The sequence below is a fragment of the Peromyscus maniculatus genome, chromosome 3, assembly GCF_049852395.1.
Source record: "Peromyscus maniculatus bairdii isolate BWxNUB_F1_BW_parent chromosome 3, HU_Pman_BW_mat_3.1, whole genome shotgun sequence".
Lineage (NCBI taxonomy): Eukaryota > Metazoa > Chordata > Mammalia > Rodentia > Cricetidae > Peromyscus > Peromyscus maniculatus.
In genome coordinates, this window is record NC_134854.1 from 121,225,578 (window position 1) to 121,235,223 (window position 9,646).

The 9,646-nt window shown below is 44.5% G+C and overlaps 1 pseudogene; it reads right to left on the reverse strand.

Moving 5' to 3' along the window:
• Positions 1 to 4,780: 4,780 nt before the first annotated feature.
• On the reverse strand, positions 4,781 to 6,861 carry LOC102927880 (large subunit GTPase 1 homolog pseudogene; annotated as a pseudogene).
• Positions 6,862 to 9,646: the final 2,785 nt, after the last annotated feature.

Here is a 9,646-nt window from a genome sequence, read left to right on the forward strand (position 1 = left end):
CTGAAATGGATAGTAGGATCTGGGTTGCTAAAGATATTCCTGCCTAGCTAGCGGCTCAATTTCATGGGCAGTTTTGGCTATCTGTCTAGGGGGAGGTCAGATTACAGTTGCTGATGAACAGCCACACTAAACCTCCTGACTACACACAGGAAGCATGGACGTTTCGGTTTTTATCAGAACCATGTAAAACTCTGCATTGGTGATGACATTTTGTATTTCATCGCAGATGCAGTGGATTTGGAAGGTGAGACCACTGTATACAAGCTGTCCCGTCATCCCTTCACTAACATGGACTTAACCTCTGAAAGCAGATTGAAATGTGGGGCAAGTTCAGGCAAGGCCAGAATGAAATCATATACTTTGAAGAACCTGTGTTATATGTGAAGTTGTTGAACTCTGCACTTTTTAGACTCTAGTTTGAGAAAAATGACATTTGAAGCTTTGTGCCAAGTCCACGTGACCGATGCTTAAAGATCCTAAAAACGAAACCCGGGTAAAGGAAAAGTAAATAAACAACGTAACAGCTGCCTGTAGCAGCCATTGCCTGCGAGAGTCTAGGGGCTTCGGGGATGTCAGCAAAGTCTATGAAGATGAAATTGAAATCATCTGGTGTTCCCACCCAGATCAGTTTCAGGAAAACCTTGAAGTAGCCCAGTCCAGCCATCAGAGTAAATTTGTAAGAATTCCATCAGAGAGTATCTAAATGCCTGACCTCAGTTTCTCATCAACAGTGCTGCTGACACGGCTCCTGAACACCACTGTTTATGGGAGGAGCCTGGGCTACGCACACGAGGACTTCACTAGCGTATATGGCCTCCACACACTAGATGCCAGTAGCAAAACTCTCCAATTTGTGCACACCAGAGATGTAGCCAGACTTGACCAAATGACTTCACCAAATGTGGGAGGAGGGGAGGAGTCAGTCTCAGCATAGGCAGCAGGACTTGGCAAAACTCTTTCTCAAACTGCCCAGACCTGACTTTCTCCCAATTTCAGTCCCTAGTGGAATCATGACAGAGACAGGTACCAGGAGCCTGCCCGTAGAAACATGAGACTCTGAAGTCATAATCCCAGGGGATAAATTTCAGATCTCCTAGTAGAAGATCGTCTCTACTGGAAGATGGATCTACTGCAAATTTGGGGTGTCTCTTCCTGGGACGCATGCATGCTGAAGAAGTGCAGCCTGGGTCCCATTCTCTGCCTGATGAGGACAGTTTGGCAACAGTTACCATGGTGACCATCGTGCTTCCTTTTAGCCATCATGACTGAGTCTCACAGGTGTGACCCAGAGCCAGTCAGTGGTGGCCGTTGATTACTAAGTGACATCTGAAGCCAGAGGTAAAAATCAACTAACGGGAAGCAAAGGGAGCTAGAGAAAGCACTGGAGATTTCCTCCAGCCTTATTAACTTCTGACTCTGTATAATTGCCAACTATCCACTTATAGAGCCTCGGTCCTTTTTTGGTTGGAATATTTTCAGGTAGCAAAGTATCTTCAAGGTTTACCAAATTGAAGTGTGTGTTGGCAGTTCCTTCCTTTGAGCCCGAATGAACAACATTTCCTTGTTTGCCCAGATCACATTTTCTTTGTCCTTTCTTGTATCAGTAAGAATTGGGTTTCCACCTCTTGACTCCCAGGGAGTCACACTGCTATGAATGTGATTGGAGAAATACCCATCCAGTTCTCTGCCTTTGCTTTTTCTAGGTACCCACACTGAAGAGCAAACCCCCTGGATCATAGAATAAATCAATACTCAGTTCTCCAAGAAAGCCTCCGTGCGGCTTGCTGCGGCAGCTGTGCCCTGTTCCATTCCCACCAATGATCCCTAACAGGTCCAATTTTACCACTCATCACCAGCACTTGCTTTCTGGTGTTGGAGGATTCCATTGCATTTAAAATAATAGCCATCCTAATGGGCATGATGTGGTGTCTCTCAGGTCTGACTTGCAGTTTCCTGCTTAGTAAAGTTGGAGCATCTTTTCATGTGTTGGTTGGCCATCTGTATGTCCTCCTTGGTGATATGGCTAGTTAAGTTTTTGTTATATGTTTTGAGTCATGAGCTATCTTAACTCTATGAATTTTTTTCTGAGTGGTTTTGGACAAGGTTGTGTGTTTTGTTGTTGTTTGTTTGTTTTATTTAATTATTTTATATGTATGGATGTTTTCTTCTCTGCATGTATGTCTGTGTACCATGTGTGTGCGGTGCCCATGGAGGCCAGTAGAAGGCATTGAGTTCCCCTGGAACTGGAGTTACAGGTGGTTCCAAGCTACCATGTGGTTGCTGGGAATTGAACCTGGGTCCTCTAGAGGAGCAGCCAGTGCTCTCAAGCTCTGAGTGGGCTCTCCAGCCTTTGTCTTTGTTGTTGTTTTACTGTTTTTGGCTACAGCAATCATGGTTGGTGAATTAATATTTTAATTTTTGTTTGTTTTTTAAAATCTTACTGAGCTACAATTTCCTCAACCGCAAAATGATAAGAGAAAACTGAAAGGAGGGTAAATGAAATTACTTCCTGTGTAGAATACAATGGATCTGTTATTTCTTGTGTTCTAAGGGGATTTGATTGCTCTGCTGTCAATCCATCTGAAGACACAGGGGTGTTAGTCACAGCAAAATTAATGAAATGCTGCCATGACAGACACACAGCTTTCAAATGGCCCGAGTGATAGAAGAGCTCATCTTTGCTACCCCTTGACAAAGGTATTTGCTCTACTTCTCACTTAAAAAGGAAACAAAACCAAAAGAGTAACAGTCAGGAGCTGAACTACCTTTTGTCGTAGGTTTAAGATCAGGGGGACAGTAAGAGAGCGTGCCACTGGGAGTTGACTCTAAGGCCCCAAGCAAATACCAAATGCACACTTCATGTTTATTTGTTTGTTTGTTTGTTTGTTTGTTTTATTCTATGTGTCTTTCACATCATGTATCTTGATCCCAACTTCAAATCCACCCTCCACCCCTGCACCCCCTGCAGTAAAATAAATTCAAGAGAAAAACGGAAGAAAATAAAATTAGTAAAATAAAAAAAGGGAAGGAACTAAAAATCGCATCATGGAAACTGCAGTACTACCCAACAAGTCACACTGTGTACCCCTTTGTCCATACATCTCTACTTGCAAGTGTCCACTGCAAGGAATCGTTGATCTGGTTTGAGGCCCTTGGTCTCCACTACACATTCTCGATTCTGGGCAACCACTAGAACTCTTCCTGCTGCTGCCCTGTGTTGTGGAGATCCTGCAGCTTTGGGTCTGTGGGTCAGGTCCCTTCATACGCTCCCACAGATCATAGATGGGGTGGATGTTGGGGCAGGCCAAGTCATCACCCTGGGTCTGGGCCTGGGCAGCTGCAGGGTTGGTCCACCAGACAGGAAATGGGGACAGCTCTCCCCCGTCACAGTTTCAGGGCTGGCTCTCCTATACATGTGGTAACAGTGTTGGCTCAACTGTGCTGCCCTGGTGAGGTGCAGGGCCTGCTCTCCTGAATGTCGTAGCTGGTGGGGGTCACAGATGACTCTCTCATACTTATGACCACAAGGCCAGCTCTCCCACCTGCCCCAGGTGTTGATGGTCAGTGGGGGAGTGTAGTCAGAAGTTTTCTCTGTTCCCACCAGCCCTGCAGTCACTTATATAATAGTCACTCAGAAGCTTATATTAATTATAACTGCTTAGCCATTATCTCAGGCTTATTACCGACTAGTTCTTGCACTTAAATTAACCCATAATTTTTATTTATGTTTAGCCATGTGGCTTTGTACCTTTTCTCAGCTTTGTCTTGTCATTTTGTTTCCTCTGTGTCTGGATGCTGACTCCTGACTCAGTCTTCCTCTTCCCAGAATTCTCCTTGTCTGATTATCCCACCTATACTTTTTATCTGGCTACTGGCAAATCAGCATTTTATTTATTAACCAGTCAGAGCAACACACATTTATAGCATACAGAATGACATTCCACAGCAGTTCCCCTTTTCAATCTAATCAAAAAGGAAGGTTTTAACTTTAACATAGTAAAATTACACATAATAGAACAGTTATCAAGCAAGAATTACAGTTACAATATCTAGTCTATTTGTATTTTGTAAATTCAAAGAAAATATTCTATTAATCTTACATTTGTGAGTCTAAAGTTTCATATCTAATTTATCTTTTATCATAACCAAGGAAAATTACAACTATCTAGTCTTCAGCTACATCAAAGACACCAGAAGGACATATTACCTAAGTAAATAGGAAGTATATTATAAGCAACTTCCAAAATTCTGGAAATGACAGCGACAGCTGGCTGCCTAAACAGTCACCCAAAGTTCCTCTGTAATGTTGGGGCATCCATCTTCAGTCTATAGGCCTAGAGCCTCTCAATCGCTAATGTGTCATGTAGAATGTCTGGCAGTTTCTTCTGCAAAGCAGGAACCTGAAGGACAATCTCGCCTTGCAAAGTTTAGTGGTCACCTTCCTATGGGTTCTGCACATCCAGTTGACATAACATTTTGTCAAGCAGTTGACGCAAGAGCACTTTTTTGCCCAGTGGCTAACTTTTGCCGCAAAGAAACCAAACTCCATAATGAGTTTCTTCAATGACTATCTCCTCCTTGAAATAATTGGTACTGCCAGGAGCAGATGTGTCTCACTGTCCAGAATTGTTCAAATTCTTTTTTTTTTTTTAGTGGCCAATTAATTTAATTACTTTTCAAAAACAAAGTTAATATGCATTCGTATGTATGTTTACACACACATCCATCAACCTTCTGTAGAAGGAGACTCCTGGGACACCACAATAACTATTATAGGCACAGTTGGTGCTTCCAAAGGCTGCCACGCTGTTTAGACTTCTGGGTGCATTCCGCAGTTCCCGTGTCTGGGAAGTCCCACAGGCAGCAGTGGCTTTGGTTCATGTCCACCTGCATGATGCAGACGCCACTTCGGTTGAGCAAGTTCACATATCCAGGTGTCTGTAGAGCCTACGACTTTTCTCTTTTTTATTTTGGTTGCCATGTTTTTTCCAGGGCTTCCCAGCCACGTGGTTCTCAGCGCTCACAGCAGCTGCACTCAGTAGGCCACTCCCAGGCTTGTAGCCCATCACAGCCTGGACCCCTTTGGTCAGCGCTCTGACGTTCTCCTGATGGAAAAAGGCTTTATCGACTCCATTTTCAATCTGTTTGGCTTTTTGGTTTCTGCCCGGCTGGAGTTGTATTTCTTCAGCTTTTGTTTTGTTCTCTAGGAGTTGCTGATGTTGACTCTGGAAGGCCACAGGATCTCTTCCAGGAGGAGGGTGGCAGTACAGTAGTTTACCTTTGACATAGTCCTTTAGGATGTAACATGCAGAGCAAGGCTGGTCTGGTTGTCCATGTGCCGTCATGAATCCTCGCATGCATCCATAAGCCATCAACAGCTCTTCTGAGGTTGAGGGTTGGTAGGGGTGTTCATCTTCTCCAGGCTTTATAATGTTAATACCATAGGTAGCTTCCAAAACATGGCGTGGGATATTCTGGCAAACTAGTGATGGGGGGGGGGGGACGTGATCTCTCATCTGGTCAATCGGGAGGATCCCATTGCAAATCATCTCTGCTTTGGTAGACACAAAGGATGGCATCACCAGGCCCAGGCAGTCACACAGGCAGAGGCCAAGCTCCTCATACAGAGTCTGGAAATGCTTGGTGTGGCCAGGTGTGGCAGACACAGACACTTTCTTGTGATGATTTCATGATAATGTTGATGGTTGAGCTCTTACCAACGTTAGGGTAGCCCACCAGCCTGACAGTTAGCTGTCCACCTTTCACCTTCTTCCCAGTGTGGAACTTCTTCAAGAGCTCCAGCAATTCCTGCTTGGACACCAGGAGGCTACGATTGTTCATGGGCTGGCTTTCTGGAATTGTTCTGTTTTGAGCCTCAGAATCGACAGGACAGTGTTCCTTCCAGTCCTGACCACAGTCCCCCTCCTCAGGGCTGCTGTCTTCTTCCGAACACGTCTGCCAGTCCTTCCCCTCCTCCTCCTGACAGTCCTCATACTCACTGTCGTCTTCGTCACTTGCAGACCCCTCACTAAGTGAGAGCAAATCTCTGAGCAAATCTCTGCGTGGAGTTTCATTCTCATCCAAACTTGAGTTTTCAGACTCAGCTCTGCTGGCTTCTTCAGCAACACTGTTGCCTTGGTCCTTAGAGTGAACGGTTTCTGCCAAAGCTGCCCAGAAAATAACCTTCACACCTTCGTTTTCAAAGCAGTCCACAGGTCCGCTTTGTTTATCAGAATGACATTTTCCTTAGCAGCATCTGTCTCCTTCACATAACATTCCAAATCCTCACATCTAAACAGGAGTGGGTTTCGAGCATCTACTATCTGGACCACAATATCACTTCTCTCAATGACCCTCCAGAGCTGGCACCAAAAGTCCAAATTTCATTCAAAGGGAGTCAATACCAACTTTTGTTCCTCTTCTAGCCAGACAAGCTGGTGTCTCCATTTTAGGAAGTTATCTTTCTCTGCCTGTTTCAGTTCTTCGGGGCTCGTTTTTCTGTCCCAGTTTGGTCTCCTCGGTATACACAAGAACTGTCTATTTTCTTCATGGAGTTTCTTAATTCTCTGGCTCTCCTCAAAAGACAGCAGTCCAGTTCTAGCCTCAGGGAGTACAAACTTGATGTTAAGCTTCTCAGCCACGAACTCAGTCCCTGCAAGTTCTGCAGTTGCAAGGAAGTCCTCAAGGGAGCTCTGTTCTGTTCACTGACTGAAGATTAAGGTGGCCCCAGTCATAGCCATCACTGAGTTCACTCGTGTGCAACCAGGAGTTGGTATGACGGTGGCTGCAGCTTCGTTGAGTCTGATGCCGAATAAGTACCCGGCCCAGAGACCCGCTACCTGGCGCTCTCCTCCGGCCCATAACAACTCCACAGCGGTACAAACCTCCTCCAAATTCCTAAAACATTTTAAATGCCATATTCTGTACGTCTTTAAAGTGTTTAAAGATGACCTATCTATCTAAAATATATCTCTGCTTGACCTAGAAAACATACCTAATATGACTATTATTTGATTATCATGGAGGACCAATTATTAATCTGCATTTCTTAATTATCCATTACAATTTAAATGAGGTGCACAAACATTCCCTAAACTAAAGTAAAAATATATATACTGTATAACAAACTTAACTTTAAATTTGTATCAATAAACTAAAACCCATAGCAATGTAAAATATTTTAAGTAAACTGTCGCTCTTTAAAAGTAGATTCAATGATCCACCCTTCTTATCCTACCATATCTATATCATATGTATCTATATCAGGGGAGGGCTTATTTCCCCTGCCTATGCCACCACAGGAGAGATAAGAAATGGGGGCAGCTCTCCCATGCTCACATCTTCAGGGCTGGCTCACCCACACTTGCACAAATAGGGTTGGCTCTGTTGTGCTGCCCTGGTGAGATGCAAGGCCTGCTCCCCAAGTGTTGGAGCTGGTGGGGGTCTGGGACCGCTCTTCCACTCTTATGACCACAAGGCCAGCTCTCTCACCTGTCCCAGGCATTGATGGGGGAGGCAGCTCTCCCCTATCCATGCCGTCACAAGACAGCTCTGCCATGCTCACAATTTGGGGCTGGCTCACCCACACCGGTTCTTGTAGGCTTGACTCTATTGTGCTGGTCTGGCAAGGTGCAGGGGCTGCTCTCCTGAGTGTTGCAGCTGGTGGGGGTCTGGGACAGCTCTCCTCCTTTTACGACCACAAGGCTAGCTCTCCCACCTGCCCTAGGCATTGATGGGCATCTCTCTCCAGCCCATGCTCCTATGTGGCAGAGGAGGGGTGGGCTAGGTCTCCCATGCTCATGTCCTTAGGGTTGAGCCTTGCTATTTATTAAGTTGTACTTACAAAATTGTTTTTGGCCCACTGGCTACCAATAAATTCCTAAGATATCTGTCCTTTGATCCTCCTTGTAACCAGCAGCAACTGAAAGCCAATGGCAGTCAGTGTACCCAAGCCTGAAAATGCTCCATAGGGATGCTTGTGGTACTGGATTCTCACACTGTTTCTATGACTACTTGTCCTCAATGCTCTCTGGACCGCCTTTTGCTTTCTCATCAGCTAACCCAGTAATCGGTGGTAATATCCACGGACTTCATTTCCCCATCTGTTTCAAGAACTTTCAGTGGCTGTCAAATCCTGACGAAAATCCTGGTGGGGAAACATGCAGAGACCCCAAAATAAGAGTGGTGGGGTATGGGCATGTGCTAGGGAGGGCAGCAGGAAACTGGCATTCATGAGTGTGCAGTGTGAAGGAGCAAAGCACTATTACCAGAGAAGGATGCATCAATGCTAGACACTCCCCCAGCCTTTGCCCAAGAGGACTTTGAAATTTCCAAGCCAATTCCTCTTCCTTTCTTCTAAATAGTATAGCCTCTTCTAGGAGAGAGGGGCCAAGATAACCTTCATACTAAAGCCTAAGAAAGAGAAAATGAGGGAAGAGGGGGAAAAATTAGTCATAGGCTAGGGAGTGAGGAGATTTTTGTTTGTTTGTTTGTTTCCTCCAGAATGTATTGAGGAAATCTCTGAGGAATTGCTTGGTAAGGATGAAATGGCAGAAAAGGAAAGAGAATTTTGATAAGTGTTGCTCAAATATTGGGGCTCTCTTTAATGTGCCTTTTAAAAGAATGTCTCTTTCTGCACTTGAACTGTCTTTCCAAATTTTCTTCCATAAGACTGAGCTATATGGAAATCTCAGGCAAGTTAAGACATAGCCAACATGCGTTTTATAAAAGCAGCATGGCCCAACGAGACCTCCTGAGTCAGACTGCCTTCGCGCCCTGTTTAAATGTGTTAACTGTGTGAACCAAGCTTGAGTCACCCCATCACTTTCTCTCTATATTGTCATCTGCAGAGCAGGGAGAGCAAAATTTGCTCATAGCTAGGATTATTTCATAACTGTATGGTACATAAGAATTATTCTGTGATTGTTGTTCACATTATCTTTATGAGTGTTAGAGTTGGAAATATTATATAACTGTACTGAAGACTGCATGGTCCAGGAGTAGGACTGCCAGACAAAATACAAGATGCCTTGTTAAAACAAAATTTTAGATAACTAACAAATGCCTTTTCGGATAAGCCTGCCCCAATTATTGCATGGTGTATACTAAAAATGTATTTATAGTTTATTTACTGCAACCGGAAGCTGCAAAGAATGCTACTGTGATTCAAGCTCACGTTTTTTGGGTTTGGTTTTTTTTTTCCAGTGTCGCATCCACAGACTTCTGCCTCCGGAGGACTGTGCAGGGCTTTAGAATGGAATGAGCATGATGTGCTTCATAGTCACCCGACAGAAATGCCCTGAGGAGCCACACTGCGGTTTCCTGTGTGTCTAGAACGTGTCTAATGCAATGTGAGTAAGTTACTCAACCACTCAGTTAGGTTAATGGTATTATCCTCCTGTTATAGATGGCGAAGACTGAGAGCCCGAGGTACTTACTAGCCAAAGACCTAACAGATGGAAGTGACAGAGTTCCAGACTCAGACACGTGCTCCACTCCAATGACCTGTCACTTTAGGGACTGAGTCTGTTTAATAAAATGGACTATAACAGAATGTCTGAGACTGGCTGGCTTACAAAGAACATTTGTTTAGTGTACGATTTTGGAGGCTCTGACGTTGGAGGGCATTTCTTTGGCAACTGCTTGG